At 43.0% G+C, this 17,974-nt stretch overlaps 1 protein-coding gene across 2 annotated transcripts in view; it reads right to left on the reverse strand.

Moving 5' to 3' along the window:
- Positions 1 to 17,974, reverse strand: part of FYN (FYN proto-oncogene, Src family tyrosine kinase) — a 211,801-nt gene that overhangs the window by 167,325 nt on the left and 26,502 nt on the right. The gene's annotated exons all lie outside the window — the stretch shown is intronic.

The following is a 17,974-nucleotide window of genomic DNA, read 5'->3' on the forward strand; positions in this document are numbered from 1 at the left end:
TACAAATAAAGACAACTTTACTTCTTCCCATCCAATCTCTATGCCTTTTATTTCTTGTCCTTACTCTCTTCTCTTTCTTAAAGAGCTACAACCGCCTGTAGGAAGTTCCTGCCGAGGCACTCTGCTTTGCCTTATGTCATTTTGGGCCCTTGTAGGGCCATGGAGATTGGGACACAGAGAACTGTGGCCTTGGGCAGAAAGACCCTGATTCTATCAAGCCATCTGCAGAAGACAAGGGGGCCTGATTCAGAGCCTCAAACTTTAAGGGACAAGAATTTAGAGTTGATTTTCTCTGGTTTAATTACTTGTATCTCTCAAGATGTTGACACATTAAAAAAAAAAGAAATACTCTAATGAATTACTGAATCTTTGGGATTTTGAGCTAGTTGGGCCCTTGGAGATTAAACCTCTCCTTATACAACAAAAGTGAGGCTCAGCCTGTCCAGTGACTTGCTACAGAGCAGCAGGAGGCAGAGGGCAGGTCTGCTGTTTTGGACAGGACGTGAACTGAGAGTTCAGAGACCTGGATTCTAGTCTTGAGTAGGTCAGGAATGTACTCTGCCCTAACAGACTGTAAGTCTAAGAGTCTAGGGGAGAGCTCAGATACTCTGAGTCTTGGTCCAAGTAGGTGGGATGACTTGGGACCATGTGAATATGGGCATCTTTTTTTTGAACCCTGGGCAAGATTACATTTTCCACTGCATAGCCAATCTGCAGCTGGATATTACCATTAAGAAATGGATTTTCCAAACCAGACAAGGATGTCACAAAGAAAGAAAACTACAGGCCAATATCACTGATGAACATAGATGCAAAGATCCTCAACAAAATACTAGCAAACAGAATCCAACAGCACATTAAACGGATCATACACCATGATCAAGTGGGGTTTATTCCAGGAATGCAAGGATTCTTCAATATACGCAAATCAATCAACGTGATACACCATATTAACAAATTGAAGGAGAAAAACCATATGATCATCTCAATAGATGCAGAGAAAGCTTTCGACAAAATTCAACACCCATTTATGATAAAAACCCTGCAGAAAGTAGGCATAGAGGGAACTTTCCTCAACATAATAAAGGCCATATATGACAAACCCACAGCCAACATCATCCTCAATGGTGAAAAACTGAAAGCATTTCCACTAAGATCAGGAACAAGACAAGGTTGCCCACTCTCACCACTCTTATTCAACATAGTTTTGGAAGTTTTAGCCACAGCAATCAGAGAAGAAAAGGAAATAAAAGGAATCCAAATCGGAAAAGAAGAAGTAAAGCTGTCACTCTTTGCAGATGACATGATACTATACATAGAGAATCCTAAAGATGCTACCAGAAAACTACTAGAGCTAATCAATGAATTTGGTAAAGTAGCAGGATACAAAATTAATGCACAGAAATCTCTGGCATTCCTATACACTAAGGATGAAAAATCTGAAAGTGAAATCAAGAAAACACTCCCATTTACCATTGCAACAAAAAGAATAAAATACCTAGGAATAAACCTACCTAAGGAATCAAAAGACCTGTATGCAGAAAATTATGAGACACTGATGAAAGAAATTAAAGATGATACAAATAGATGGAGAGATATACCATGTTCTTGGATTGGAAGAATCAACATTGTGAAAATGACTCTACTACCCAAAGCAATCTACAGATTCAATGCAATCTCTATGAAACTACCAATGGCATTTTTTACAGAACTAGAACAAAAAATTTCACAATTTGTATGGAAACACAAAAGACCCCGAATAGCCAAAGCAATCTTGAGAACGAAAAATGGAGCTGGAGGAATCAGGCTTCCTGACTTCAGACTATACTACAAAGCTACAGTAATCAAGACAGTATGGTACTGGCACAAAAACAGAAATATAGATCAATGGAACAGGATAGAAAGCCCAGAGATAAACCCACGCACATATGGTCACCTTATCTTTGACAAAGGAGGCAGAAATGTACAGTGGAGAAAGGACAGCCTATTCAATAAGTGGTGCTGGGAAAACTGGACAGCTACATGTAAAAGTATGAGATTAGATCACTCTCTAACACCATACACAAAAATAAGCTCAAAATGGATTAAAGACCTAAATGTAAGGCCAGAAACTATCAAACTCTTAGAGGAAAACATAGGCAGAACACTCTATGACATAAATCACAGCAAGGTCCTTTTTGACCCACCTCCTAGAGAAATGGAAATAAAAACAAAAGTAAACAAATGGGACCTAATGAAACTTAAAAGCTTTTGCGCAGCAAAGGAAACCATAAAGAAGACCAAAAGACAACCCTCAGAATGGGAGAAAATATTTGCAAATGAAGCAACTGACAAAGGATTAACCTCCAAAATTTATAAGCAGCTCATGCAGCTTAATAACAAAAAAACAAACAACCCAATCCAAAAATGGGCAGAAGACCTAAATAGACATTTCTCCAAAGAAGATATACAGACTGCCAACAAACACATGAAAGAATGCTCAACATCACTAATCATTAGAGAAATGCAAATCAAAACTACAATGAGATATCATCTCACACCAGTCAGAATGGCCATCATCAAAAAATCTAGAAACAATAAATGCTGGAGAGGGTGTGGAGAAAAGGGAACCCTCTTACACTGTTGGTGGGAATGTAAATTGATACAGCCACTGTGGAGAACAGTATGGAGGTTCCTTAAAAAGCTACAAGTAGAACTACCATATGACCCAGCAATCCCACTACTGGGCATATACCCTGAGAAAACCATAATTCAAAAAGAGTCATGTACCAAAATGTTCATTGCAGCTCTATTTACAATAGCCCAGAGATGGAAACAACCTAAGTGTCCATCATCGGATGAATGGATAAAGAAGATGTGGCACATATATACAATGGAATATTACTCAGCCATAAAAAGAAACGAAATTGAGCTATTTGTAATGAGGTGGATAGACCTAGAGTCTGTCATACAGAGTGAAGTAAGTCAGAAAGAGAGAGACAAATACCGTATGCTAACACATATATATGGAATTTAAGAAAAAAAAATGTCATGAAAAACCTAGGGGTGAAACAGGAATAAAGACACAGACTTACTAGAGAATGGACTTGAGGCTATGGGGAGGGGGAAGGGTAAACGGTGACAAAGCGAGAGAGAGGCATGGACATATATACACTACCAAACGTAAGGTAGATAGCTAGTGGGAAGCAGCCGCATAGCACAGGGAGATCAGCTCGGTGCTTTGTGACCGCCTGGAGGGGTGGGATAGGGAGGGTGGGAGGGAGGGAGACGCAAGAGGGAAGAGATATGGGAACATATGTATATATATAACTGATTCATTTTGTTGTGAAGCTGAAACTAACATACCATTGTAAAGCAATTATACTCCAATAAAGATGTTTAAAAAAAAAAAAAAAAGAAATGGATTTTCCTCTCCCTGCTCCCAGTAAACTTACTCTGAAATAAGTTAGAAACTACAGTCTCATAGAGCGTCTCGGGCCCCTGTTTACATCAACTGCTGAACATGATCATCTCATATAATCACAAAGTCTAAAAAGCTCCGTTTTAACGTCTTAAGAGCTCACACACAGCCCCCAGCGATCCTGGCTGAATTCTTCTCATACATATTTTTTGTACCTGTCTCTTAGAAGAACCTGGCAGAGCTAAGAAAATCACCAGCCTGTTTAGGAAGCATAGAGCATGTTTCCTCCTCAGTAGCAGAGGGACATTAACAAGGATGTCCTCAAATTAGCAAGCATATTTCTGTCAATCAAATACATGTATTTGAACAGCTGAAATTCTAGGACTTTAGAAGGTCCAGTTCTTCAAATTTCCCCTCTTGTCACAAAAAGCATTCTTACTCATCAATCACTTCTCTAAAATAACCATCAGTTGTCACTGCTAAAAGAGAAGTTCCAAGAGGTCAAAAGTACTTACTGAGATCAGAGTGAGGCCCCAACTAGACAAAATAGAAACCAGACAATAAAAGACCATCAGTCATAGCTGTTGGGTGTGTGTGGGCAAAGCTTGTTTCACCAAAAAAGGGGAAGCTGGGAGGAACCACCTTACTAGCTACTTGCACAGAGCGTCTTAGGAATATCACCCCATTTGACTGATAACCCTACAGAGGTAAAAATAACATCTTTAGCTCCCGAGGAACCCAGTTAAGTAGCTTGACCAAGGCCAAACGGCTGGTTAACAGTACAGTGGCAATTTGAATCCAGATTGATCTCTCCTTCCATCCTTTTGATTAATTTTATTATAAAAGTAATATAACCACACTGAGAAGAAAATCCCTATAATCTCATTACCCAAATACAACAACTAGCATTTTGGTATAATTTTTGTAGGCTTTTCCCACCCATGCATTTTGCTTTCGAAATTAGGATTATATTCCACAGACAATTTGGTATTCTGCTTTTTTTCTACTTAACGAACTAAACATTTGTCCAACTTATTTAGCAATTTTTATAATCATTTTAACTAATATGTAATGTTCCACTGAGTAGACGTGTTATAGTTTATATGAGACCTCAATTGTGAAAAACTGAGGTTCTTTTATATTTTTTGGCAAAGCACAAGTGTTACTTTCAGCATACCACGCTGCTTTCCCAAATGTGTAATGTCACCATCAAAAGATAATACTAATCAACGGATGATGAAAAACTATGATTAAAATATTCTGAAAATGCCACCATACTGAGCTCTTTGGCCTGGAATCAAATAAATTGGATGAATGCTATTAATGAAGGGTGGGTGACCCAAAAATAACAAGTTAAAAAAAGCTGTCCTTCTGAGACTCCAGAGAACACGTGCTCTTAATGGTTTAATGCTCTACTTTCAGTTTCATAGGAATGCCAACAAAAGACATTATCCTCACTCAAATCTAGATTTGGAAGAACGGAAATTCTTTGAAAAGAGAACAGATTCTATCAGCTTGACATATAACAATGGTCAGGATTTACAAATAAGGCCAAAATACTCACCTAGGAACGGGTCATATTTCACAGTTAATTTGCTTTTCAATATGCCACAGACCCATATTTCTCAGGTCAAGTGAACGAGCCACCAGAGATCAGCTCTGAGTTCTCATCTGAGGTCAAAGAAATAGCGCCGACAACCCCTGTGCCAGTTTACTGAACTCCGAAAATACAAAGCATGGCTGTCAGAAAAACCTCCTGTGTTTGGAGAAAGTAATCTCCGAAACATTTGTGTGCCTCTGTGTGGATATGTTTTGAAAGCTTTACTAGAATCCATGACACCCTCAGTTTGATGTGGAAACAGACACTTAAATGGCTGGCAGCGTCTATTTGCTCCCCAGACAGAGAACTAAAGGTTCTTGCTGGTCGGGGAAAACTGAGTGAAAATGGAGAGGACTGGGTTTTTCATTCCTACAGAGATGGAACCTGTTCCCTAATGACAATGTGACTACAGTCCATGCAAGATAACCTTTCACCCTTCCCACAACGGTTGTTTTGAATCTAAACATCCTCTTCATATCCCCAGCTGTCTCTACCCCACACTTTGATGGGGAGTTGTACTTCATCAAACCCTAACGACATCCTTTACCGTGCCAATATTTAGCTAATCCTGCATTTCATCTTCCCTTCAGACTTCCCCTTCTCTTAAAAGTTAATCTGTATACTCACGGGAATGTCCAATGGAAAGTACAAGTATAACTACTTTGGAAAACAATTTGGTATCACCCAGTAAAGCTGAAGAGGCACGTACTCTAAGACCCAGAAATTCTTCTCTTTATCCTAGAGAAACTGCTTGCAGCAGGACACACATAAAAGAATGCTCATAGCAGAACTGTTTACAATAGGACAAAATTGGAAATGACCCACATGTCCATCAGGAGGAGACTGGATAAATAAATTGTGGTGTATTCATACACTGCAAGACCACACAGAGGTGAAGAGAAATGAATTTCATGCATGTTACTTCATGCGTCAGTAGGGATGAATCTTAAAAAATAAATACCAATTGAAAAAAGCAAATGGTACAAGAATACCATTTATACATAGCCCCGAGGCAAACAAAACTTAATAATAGATCGCTTAGGGAAACACACTTACACAGAAAAGCCAGGAAATGACAAACACAAAAATTCAAAACAGTGTTTCCTTTGAAGGGGAGCGGTGTGGCCAAGGAGGAACACACAGGGGCTTCCACAGCACTGTGATCCTCTAGTTCTTAAGCTGTAAGATGGGTACACGGGTGGTTGTATTCCTCTCTCTCCACCACCCTCTCCATGCAGGTATATATGTATGAATCTGACACACTACACACTCCTTTGAATGTATATATATTCCTGTGCATACACCACCACCATAATTTTTCATGTGGCCCTGCACCTGGACCCACCTCCCTGGTGCTCTGACCCTCTACGGAGCCCTCAGTGTGGACCTTGGCCTTAGACTGCTTGCTCCGACTGACTCCCTGCTCCACTCAAAATGACAGCCACTGAAGACCCAACATGAAGGTCTGCGCTCCCCACACAGACTCACCTGGAGCACTTATCCAGACCACCGTGGATGGGAAGGTAAACTCTGCGGTGACTTCTCCCTTAGAACGTGGTGCCAACCGCGTTGCAAGGGGACCTGAAATGCCACTCAGAGTGCACCGGCCTTTTGCTAAGTCACGGCGAGGAGCTGTAGGCGGCAGTGCTGGCCCGGATCTCCCATGCCCGACCCAACCACAGGGTCTCCTGCTGCTCCTGAGAAGCTTGTCAAGTTTACTCCATCACATGACTGCTGCCCAGCCTGACTTCCCCAACTACTCTTTCCTCAGTCCTGTAAAATGATCTCAAGTCACCCATCTCTCAGACACCCGGGCTTCCAAACTTGGCATAATTCTTCATCCTTTTTTCTCCTCTTTTACCAGTAAAGTCTGAGATTACTTTTTGCTCTAACCTTAGACTCTCCCAGGAGTCTTGATCTTGGTACCACGGCCTTAATTTAGACAAAATAAGAGTTCTTATTGGATTTATTCTATTTCAGGAATGTTTATTCTAAAAGCTTCGATTTCCTACTCAAAAATGAAAACTGATAAAGAAATTCTTTCAAAAGCAATCAGATTTGGCAAATAGTTTTTTGAACTTCAGTTTGTCTCCCCTATTTGGTAGACTTCTTGTGGAAAAAATATATAAATTATAGCCAATGTCCTGGAGATCTGAATCTAGTTAATTTGATTTTCTTCAAAAATGTTTCATACCATCTGCGAACAGCACAGCCCCATTTAAACTTTAATGGGTCTATTTTCATTTGATCACAGAAGCCATAATAAAGAACGAATATGAAAAACAAATGACAAGTAAGGAAAGGTTTGTGCAAAGAGGTGGTAAGATACTGTGAAGCAACTCTACACTCAGCCCTGGTGAGAGCATGATGCCGGATCACAGCGAGGGGGCCGGGCTAGGTGGATGGCTTTAACAGAGAACTCAGACAGCGTTCGGCTATAAGCAGAGAAACTGAAAGACACATCTGAAATACCAGGCCAGGGAAGGTAATTCCAAAGTCAGAGGTGACAAGAACCTGAGTCAGAAACATGGTCATGGGAAAACAAAGTAAAAAAGGAGGGCCCTTGGAGGAAGGCATCCAAGTTGGTCAATTCCTTCAATTTGAGTGAAGAAAGCGCTCAATGATCATGGGGCCAGGGGATATGGTGATAAAAGAGAAAATGCAAAAATCTGTCATTCACCATCTCAAATTTGAGCCGAAATACAGCAATGGATGTTCATGGGTAAAGCATCAGTGAAATGATAGCTGCTTAGAATTCACATGCAAACAGGCCTATGGCATGTGCTGATCTGGGCTCTACCCCACCACCCCCTGAAAGAAAATAAAAAACAATTTCTATATTTCCAACAAAAAGGAAGCGCTTTTAATTGCACTTCTTGGTATTTACCCAAAGGAGATGAAACTTACGTCCACACAAAAACCTGTACACAGATGTGCATAGTAGCTTTTTCATAACTGCCAAAACTTGGAAGCAACCAAGATGTCCTTCAGGAGGTGAATGAATGAATAAACTGTAGTGCATCCAGACAATGAAATATGATTCAGCTCTAAGAAGAAATGAACTATCAAGCCATTAAAAGATATGGAGACAATTTAAATGTGCATCACTAACTGAGAAAGCTGCATGCTCTGTGATTCCAACTATATGACATTCTGGAAAAGACAGAACTATAGAGACAGTAAAAAGATCACTGGATGCTAGATGTTAGGGATGAGAGAAGGATGAATAGGAAGAGCACAGAGTATTTTTAGGGGAGTGAAAATATTCTGTATGATACTATAATGGCGGATATATGTCATTATACACTTGTCCAAACCCACAGAATGTACAACACCAGGAGTGAATCCTAATGTAAACTGTGGACTCTGGGTGATAAAGATGTGTCAGTGTAGGTTCATCATCTGTAACAAATAGTCCATCTGGTGGGGGATGGTAATAACTGGGGAGGCGATGCATGTACGGGGGCAGAGAGTGTATGAGAAATCTCTGTACCTTCCCCTCAATTTTTCTGTGGACCTCAAACTGCTCTAAAAAGATAAAGTCTATTTGAAAAGAAACCACCAAAACTTGAAAACAAAAAACAAACAAGTGCTTTTCCTGCCTTGACACATCTTCCTCTGTAGGGTCTGAAATGATTGTTTCTGAAGCTTCTTACTTTTTCCTTCAAAAACATTACAGTTGAGCTTTGAAGAGCACAGAGAGGGGAAGTTAGGGGCACCGACCCTCTGTGCGGTCAAAAATCTACGTATAACTTTATGGTCGGCCCTCCTCTGCATCCGTAGATTCAACTGACTGCAGATTGTGCAGTGCCGTAATATTTATTGAAAAAACTCTGCATGTAAGTGGATCATTGCCATTTCAAACCCGTGTTATTCAAGGGCCAACTGCATCTAGTGTCTTCTTGTTGTTGTATTTACCATCTAGAAAACAATGAAGCCTGATTATATTTTTCTCTGGGCCACTGTAAAAATAGAATAAAGAAAAATTATTTGGCTAGTAGCCAATATTTATTAATATCAAATATGAGAAAATACAGTAAATATTATGGCAGCTGTCAAAAGTTTTTAGTTCTACCAGTTCACGGGCCATATACAAAAAAAGCACCCCTGACATGATATGCCAATGAGGACTCCCCCATACCTAAAACTTCACTAAGGATCACTGTAACAGCTTCTAAACTGCATGAACAGGTTTTATAAGTCACTTCATTTTCACTACCAAAGGGCTATTCAAGGGCTGCCCCCATTAACAAATTCACTTTTTTTTTGCAATAAGTTTCCCGCTGATGCATGGGTCAAGCTCTCTGGTAAAGGAAAAAAACGTTTCCCTCCATCTGGTAACAGTATAATAGGCAAAGTGGCAGTTACTTTGTTTTTTAAACTACTGTTTCCACCATCACCAGTCTAGAAGGACCAGCTTTCAGAATATTCTTCTAAAGATGGACAAAATCTCCCCCCCCCCCACAAGTTACATTTGTTTGTTTTAAATTACTGTAGCATTAAATCTTGACGGAGAGCAGAAGATAAAATCATGCTGTGGAAAGGAACCTTCCCCTGGCCCACTCTCCTAGCTGGTCTATGAGTCTACTGCACAGCGCACCCGGGCGTGAGTCGATCCTTGGCCAGTATTGCCCAAAGAAATGCGGACAACAAACAGAAGGCGTAAATTATGACAACACCCTCCCTTCATCAGCATCTCTTCATCGGACTCCCACTGGGACCCTCTGGCATCTGCAACGATTTCACAGCCCCCTGTGCCTCCCCCTCAGACACTCACTGCAGTTGCAAATTGACACGTCACGATGAGCTGTTTCCCCCCCAGTCCCCACCACACAGCTCTTCAGAGGCACAGTCAGGACTTACTCAAGCCCCTGGGCCCACACCCGCTTCACACTGCCTGTGCTCGGCCCTGGAGCCATCTCGCTTTCTCCCGGCAGCCTCATGGGAAGGACTACGCAGACGCATGCATTGTTTCATGCCTTCTTCTCTTAACAGAAACGATCCACTTCCTTTCCTTCACTTTACGCCCTGCCTGTATTCAGTAGTGGCACATTTCACAGCTTCGTGAACACCCCCATGGCTTCCGAGAAGCTGCCGTGTTCACCTGCTGCTGCTCAGTGGGGAATGCTCTCCTCAGACCACGCGTAACGCGCAAAGGAGGATCAGTCTTCAGTGGCGGCGAACTCTTAAAACAAAGATCAGGACTCCACATCTGAGTACGGGGTTCTAGTCCCTCCTTCAGAATCACCCACGAGCTGATGCCCCGGGGGTGCTACAGAAAGTGGGGCTCAGGACTGAAACCCACCGACATCAGTGAGAGCAAACCGGTACCTCTGCCCTCAAAGCAGTGAATAACGAAGTACTCTACCAACTCTCCCTCCCCGTGGCACTGCCTCTAACTCAGGGCCCTTTCACGGGACTGTCAGAGTGATAAATTATAGACACAGAGCACCCTGATGCCAGCAAAGCTCGGGACAGTCACTCAAAACATAGCTGAGCAAGATGGGAAACCCCGGGCCAAGTGACAACTGGGTTTGGTGGACTCAGAGGTGACTGGATGGCCCTCCCGAGGGCACAAACATCACAGGGAGCAACACTGACGTGGAGGGAGGACCTTGTACAGGAGGACTTGGGAGGTTCATCACCTTTGGTTAAGATGTTTTCATCAAGATGTGCTTATGGAGATCACAAATAATTCTCAGCTGAAAGGGGGTAGTTAATTAATCGGAAGAAAGAACATACACCTAAAACTAACACAACATTGTAAATCAACTATACTCCAATAAAAATTTTTTAAAAAGTAAAGGAGCCAAGACAGAAAAAAGAAAGAACAGGGATTTTAAAGGATTTCAACAGGCTGAAATGGCCACTAGAACTGACCAAAACAACAACATAATCCCCCTAAGTTAAAAGATAAAACCCTGCTTTTGACTGTTAAAAGAAATCTATTGCATAAATGTAGGATGATGTCGGTACCTGCTCCATACCCTCCAATGTGCTCAGCTGGGACGACTCACCCTATTCATAAGCTCTGCTCTGACCCCAGGCTCTGGGTGGGAGAGGCTCCAGGCCACTGACATTCCAACTCCCATCAATGTTATGACTCTGACTTCAGACCTGAGGCTGCCTTTTACTCTTTGGGCTCAGTCTCCTGTCCTGGGCCCCACCCCTTTTCAGCAGTTGATCTTGTAATTCATTCTTGTGGACCCAACTCTTCTACAGCGTCCTGGCTGCGGTCTTGTCCCCATACACTAGCACTCCTCTTATCTGGCCCCTCGACCCGCTCGGCCAAACGATTCGATTCGGCTGCCAAACATCTGCCCATGTAGACTGCCACCTCTGGAAGGATTCCCCCGAGGCTATGCCTTCCCAGCTGTCCTAACTGCCTCCTGTCACGGCCTGCTGCCCTTATGTCCCCATGAGCGTACCCCAGGCCATGGATCTCTCTGTTCTCTGGACTCCCATCTGGATTACATTCTGATCCCCAGCTGATCCCACCCTGCTCCTGACACAAGCCCAGCTCTTTTACATGGCAAGGGCAAAGGAGACGGGTTTAAAGCAATTCATATTTTAAGGTCTTATGGATGTTTATTGAATGCAAGCTCAGTGCAAGCGGAAGGTGCCACAGAGAGGCTGAATGAGAGACGTGATCCTGGTCTGTACTGGTACCTCATTTAATGATGCAGAAAACACGTGCATCTCACAGGCCTGACAGTCTTAGGTGTAGAGTCCTTACTCTACACTGGCGGAGCCATCTCTGAAGTATTGTCCATGTCTGAGTGCCACGCTCTTAAAGAGACAGTGACAGGAAGGGAATGCATCCAGGAGAAAGTAACCAGAGTAACAGAATTCCTGACATGAGGTAACGTAAGCATATTTGGAAGAACCAGGGCTATTGGCCTAGGAAAGGAGGATTTGCAGGGATGGCATTTTCAGGTGAAGAGCTCTCACATGAAGAAAGACCTAAAGGCTTATATTACGAGAGACAGCTTGGAGATCTGCAGGAACACAGTGGGAGAGGGGCTGAAGCAGTAAGCACTGGTCCCACTCCACTCCTGACTCGGTGACCCTGCCTCTCTAACCTCAGTTTCCCCCTCAGACTGGAGGATCTGATTTCAAAGGCCCCTCCCGGCTCTCAGAGTCCATAATTCTTCACCCTGTACATTACCTGAGAAAGAAGACAGGCCTGGCCTGGCCTGCTTGGAGGCCTGGGAGACAAGGTCACTTCTTAGGTCTTCCAAGTGGCCCCTTCCAGGAAAATCAAATTCACTCAAGTAACTTGTAAAATATGTGGTAGCAGGCTTTATGTTTCAGGAAATGAAAAAGACAGAAATTCCCCAAGAGAAGGCTCGAGAGGCAGAAAAACATCTACCCCTCCCTAAGACAGTCACTTCCTAATCCCTGCAACCTGTGAATATTATCTTACATGGCATGCTGTGAGATGATAAAGTTAAGACCGTCCAGAGGAGAGCTGATCCTGGATTAGCTGGTGGGCTCTCAAAGCCATCACAGGTACCCTTACAAGAGGGATGCAGGGGGCGATGGGATAGAGATGCATGGGGAAGAAGGTAACGTGAAGGCAGAGGTAGGGATTGGAGAGATGTGGCCACAAGTCAAGGAGCACCTAGAGTCACCAAAGGCTGGAAGAGAGAGACAAGCAACCGATTCTGCCCCAAAGCCTCTGACGGGGATGCATTTCTGCTGACATCTTAACATTGGACTCTGACTCCGAAACCACAAGAGAATAAATCTCTGTTGTTTTAAGACACTGAGTTTGTGGTCATTTCTTAGGACAGCCACAGAAAACTAATATGGAAGGTTTTCTGCTTAAATAAAATGTTGTTATGGGCCCAAAGTGGGCAGTAATAGCCTCCTTTAAGGGAAAAGCTCGAATTTTTATGTGTCTTTATGGCCTATTCCATACTAGACTCAGAACAAGTGCAGCCGTGCTTTTAGAAGTGTTTGGGGCAGTGACAAAAGCATCTTTTAAGCCATTGTGCGTGCACATTTTACCAGCAATCTCTCCGTCACACACAAATTCAGCAGACGACAAATCTAAGCAGGGCAGACAACCAGAAGACTCCAACCTCCATCCAGCAGGCCTGGCTGCCGGGGAACAGATTATGCAGCATCTCATGGCAGAGATGGGAGGAGGAAGCCTCTGGAGTAGGAGGGAGCGAGTCTTTATTCTCTATTGTAATGTGGGCAGTGTCTCTCCCCACCCTCGCCTGGCAACATCCAGCTCTTGGAGAATGATGACTGCTACTGAGATGAGCAATATAATGACATGATCCCCCAGCCTAGGAACCAGCTGTGGAAAGAGAATGAGGGTCCCGCAGGCCTCCCCAGACTCCCACCACCACCACCTCTGTAAGTCACTCTCACGCTGTCACTGAGGGAACCACCAGGTGGCACCAGGTCAGGTTTCAGGAAATGGTTCCCCTTTTGAGTTTCTAATGTCTCCTTGATAAAAACATCATTACTATTTTAAAAGCCACAAATAAGGGAGAAAGTCCTTTTAAAATCAGGGAAGAGAAAATGAAAGGTACGTATAAAACTGACAGTTTGATGACAGAAGGCTGATGATGATTCATCTGTCTTCTGCTCAAGAGAACCTCCGTAGTGGAGTGGAAAGAGACCGAGACCTAGTTTAGATCTTCTGCTTCCTAGATTCAAGTCCTTGGGTAAATCATTTCATTTCTGTTGAGCTTCGTTTTCCTCACATGTAAACTAGGACAAGTGAATAAGATGACATGTGGTCTAAACAGTGGTTGGCCCACCTGAGTTCATTAATGTTTGAGGAAAGGATGAATTAACTGCTCTGCATCCAGGACTAGACAACGTAATATTGTTACCTGTAGTTCTTCCAACTGCCACGAGTATCTGCCTGGGTTTATAATATCTAGGAAGAGGGATCTTTTATTATCTTGGAAATTCAAACTGACAGAGGGCATGTTTTTTCTTCTTGGACAGCAGTGCTTAGTTTTACAAGCCAGAGATTTATGTAGAAGAAAGCTGGTCAGTTATTATGGGTGATGCATAACAACTATTTTTCATCCAGGACTAAAAATGTTTGCTCTTCAATCTAAAACAGAATTCTGTGCAAGTTCCTCGCTCCTACACACACACACTCCCCCACCCCCAACCCAAAGCCATTCCCTTTTCTAGAGCCCTAGTCACCAGGAAAGCAGTCTGTGTGAAGCCTGGCCCTTACTCAGTGAAACAGATGCTGGTCTTTCCCGATGCCCAGTCACCAGTAGAATGGGTCAGTATGTGTGTGAGGCTGGGGCAGGGGGCGTGGAGAATGGAAGCTCATTGGGGCTAAACCTGGCATCCCACAGGCCCCTAGGCATGGGTTTCAGAGGGCCTAAGGGACCCACAAGCACCTGCTGAGCCCTCCCCTCCATTCAGGAAGAGTGGCTTCTACTGACAACAGAGAGTTCTGCTTATGCTGTCCCTCCTCTTCACTCTCTCTCCTCCTCCTTAGAGCAAGCAGTGAGGTGATGCACCCAGCACCGACTCCCAACACGCTGCCCCTGGAGACACAGATGCATGCCTTCCCAGTGACCAGCACGCTCAAGCCTTCGGACATTCCGTATAAGCCCTGCTGATCCTCTGACCCCTGGAAATTGTATTCCCCCAACTAAAGGAAAATATGAACTATTTTTTCCTCTTCCCAACCAGCTGTTAGGAATCACATACACATGACTTTAAAGCTCAGTGCCTAACGCAGTCTTGAATTTTGAACCCTTCACTGTTTAGAAAGAGGTGGGGTTTTTTTTCATAAGACTATTAGCTTCACAATAAGAATCTCAGATATTTTTTATCATTTCTCTTGGGACTTAGTAAAACAAAAGAAAGACTGAAAAATGGAGTAACTTCTATGTACATTTACATGCAGACTAACACATTTCAAGGAATTCACTGAGAGAAAGGAAACAACTCTAAAGCAGGAGGTAATTTTTTAATTTACTTTTCTTTCTGAATGACAATTTTAGTTGAGGTGGCCTCCGTGTCTATCAAACAGACAGCAGTATTTTAGCCATATTTGTGGCCTGAAGGCAGCTATCTAAGCCCTGTGAACAGCTGGAATAGCAGTACAGGAATTCTTGGTCTCACTGAAGCTACAGATATGACAAGGGTCTCTCTCGAGGCAGGCGCCAAAATACTTTAATCATGCTAGACAAAGGCCATGTAGGGTACATGAAAATCAAACCTGCCTCCTCAGAACTTGGAGAGTAGTTATGACCAAAGAGGTGTTATTTTAATCAAATTCATTTAAATCATGATTTAAAGTACTAAATAAGATGACTCAATTTTATCAGCTTTTTATTTTAAAAAGTACATTTTTGAAAAAAAAAAGTACATTTTTGTTTTGCTGCCATAAAAATAAAAACTACATATTCTTTAAAATTCAGCTGAGGATGGGTTTCACTTTTAGAAGAAACATACATTTTATAGAAGTATAAAATACACTTTTATAAGAATATACACCTTATATATTTAAATCAGTTATTTAAGGAAACCATACTCGAAGTGTATCTCTCAATAATTCTGGAAGATTCTGTGAAAAAAACTGTTTAATGTTTCCTTTGTGTTCTTACTGCTCCTCCCTTGATAATCTTCAGACTTGCTTTGCTTGCCCAGATTACTTCATTCTTAAGAATTATCTGTTCGTTTGCCTGCTTGAAACTTTGCACTTTTGGGGAGAAAGCCAGGGAGTGATTGTCTTATCTCCGTAGAACGCTATTAACAAGCATGATTTCCACAGATAAAACCCATAGATGGAGAAGAGGAACATGATTTCTGGAGTACACAATAAGGTTTTTTACTTTCCTACCTACCAAGGTGGCTTTCATTGGGCCTCATTACCCCTCAATTTGGTCATGTAGCATTCAACATCTTAAGAGGGCCTACTAGGTGCAGGCTCTAGGCTTAACACATGAAGGATTCAGACCTGACAAAGCTTACATTCCAATAGGAAACAGATATTAGATGGCTATTGTACAAATAACTATACAACGATAGTTTTGAAGAAGTGCATGGTGGGAGAGCAACCCCATCCAGACTGGGAGTCAAGGAAGACCTCTCTAGAAAGTAATATTGATTTGTCATTACTTACTCATAAAACTTTTTCAAGAAAGGTAACACAAATATACTGTCTCAAATATTCTATCAATTCCAAGGTAAGACGGGGTATGAGAAAGAGAAGGCTCTGGACCAGACAGATACGACTAGAATCCTTGCTATTACTATGGTGCCTCGGGCAACTCATGATAAGGGACATGGTCTCCTCACATTATTGTTGTAACAGTTAAGTGTGACACATATAAAAAGCACTCAGTATGTAGTGGAAGTCCAATAAACCACAGACAATAATTAATAATTACAGAGTGTATGCTGATTTATCTTTGAGCTTTGGCATGTCAAAGCTAATTTTCCTTTCACAGTTCTGTCTTTACCAAAATGTTCGACTGAAAGAGAAAACCCGAAAATCTACTGGGAAAAAAACACACTCTGACATCAGTGATTTTTCTTCACTTGGGTTGGCTAACAGGCATCATTTACTTAAACAATGGAGGCGCACCCCGTACTAGATTCTTCCTGGCAGATATACATATAAATACAGGCAAAAAGAAGTTGGTATATCTGTACTCAACAGCCTTCTCCGAGCATTAGAAAAAGATTTTGGAATTGGAGCTTTTGAATTAGAGCTTTTAAAATAGTGAACTCCCCTTGGGCGGTTAAGTGTCTTTCAGGTCATTAACTCCTTGTCTGAGAGGGTACAGGCAGAGCCCTTCAGAGAAGCCCAAACTCACGCAGCCCAAGAAGCATTTCCCACCCCCCACTTAGCTTCTTTTATTCTAACTTCCCTCAGTACTTACAAACATCCAACCCACATGACAGGGTCGGTCACATTCATTCCTCTGTTAGACACTCACTGCTGCCAGAGTAGTACCTGGAGGTACAACGGATCAGGCTCTGCCTGAAAGGAGCTCCCAGCCTGCGACGGGCTGTGGCCAACAGTCACTTTTCTTTTTTGATTCAAGGCTCAAGTCAGAAAACGAAAAAAATATGTTTTGTGTTTTTAAGTTAAAAAATGAAGACTTTTACTTGGTCCTGGAAAAGAGACCACTTTCCTGATGAGAAAAATGAGGCTCAGAAAGGAGAGTAGACTCGCCTAAGATCTTAGAGCATGTCAACAGCAGAGCCGAAGCAAGAATTTAATCCATTCCACTCGGGGCTCCCCACCCCATTTACCAAGCCCTCTGGTCTGCCCGGTCCTTGGAACTCAACAGACACGCTTCCCGCATGAGCTGGACCTCCCTACCTAGTGGCTGTGGGATTCACGCTGGGCTGCATGAGGCCAGGCAAGCCCTGCAGCCTGGAACCAGGCACTTCCTGGGTACCCCCGCCCCCAAGGCGTTCTGCTGTTCTGTGCTATACCACCCTGGGGTGGCTCCTGGCGCCCAGAGGCTCCTCCTGCTGGGGGCCTGGCCTGGCCCAAGAGGGCCACAGTACTCACCCCCATAGGGAAGTCTCTGCCGACCCCTGGCTTCCACGGCCAAAACCTAACCAATGGTGGTTCTACAAAGGCTCCCTTCTGCTGGCCCTGACTAGAGCCCTTTTATTTCCCAGTCCCCTTGGTTTGTATGAGCTGAAAAGGCCAGGACTGAGAGGAGATCGCTAGGGGGCTGCATGGGGTCAAAGGTGAGGGGTTGCTCATAATTGGTGTCGAGCAACGTTTCAGATAGTATACTTCCTCAACTTAAAACAAAGGTGCATTGTATGCAGACAGAATGGCTCCAGTTCAGGAGAAGAACCTCTCTCACACATAAATTCAAAATAAGAAATAACAACCAGGTCATTCTAGGATGATGAGGTGGCAGTCCCTGACTGGCCAGAGAACCAGTGAAAAATTACACCCAAGACGATGTGACTGGGCAATGGAGTCTGAGGCAGAAAGGGGTCCT

Source organism: Stenella coeruleoalba (genome assembly GCF_951394435.1).
Source record: "Stenella coeruleoalba genome assembly, chromosome: 12".
Classification (NCBI taxonomy): domain Eukaryota; kingdom Metazoa; phylum Chordata; class Mammalia; order Artiodactyla; family Delphinidae; genus Stenella; species Stenella coeruleoalba.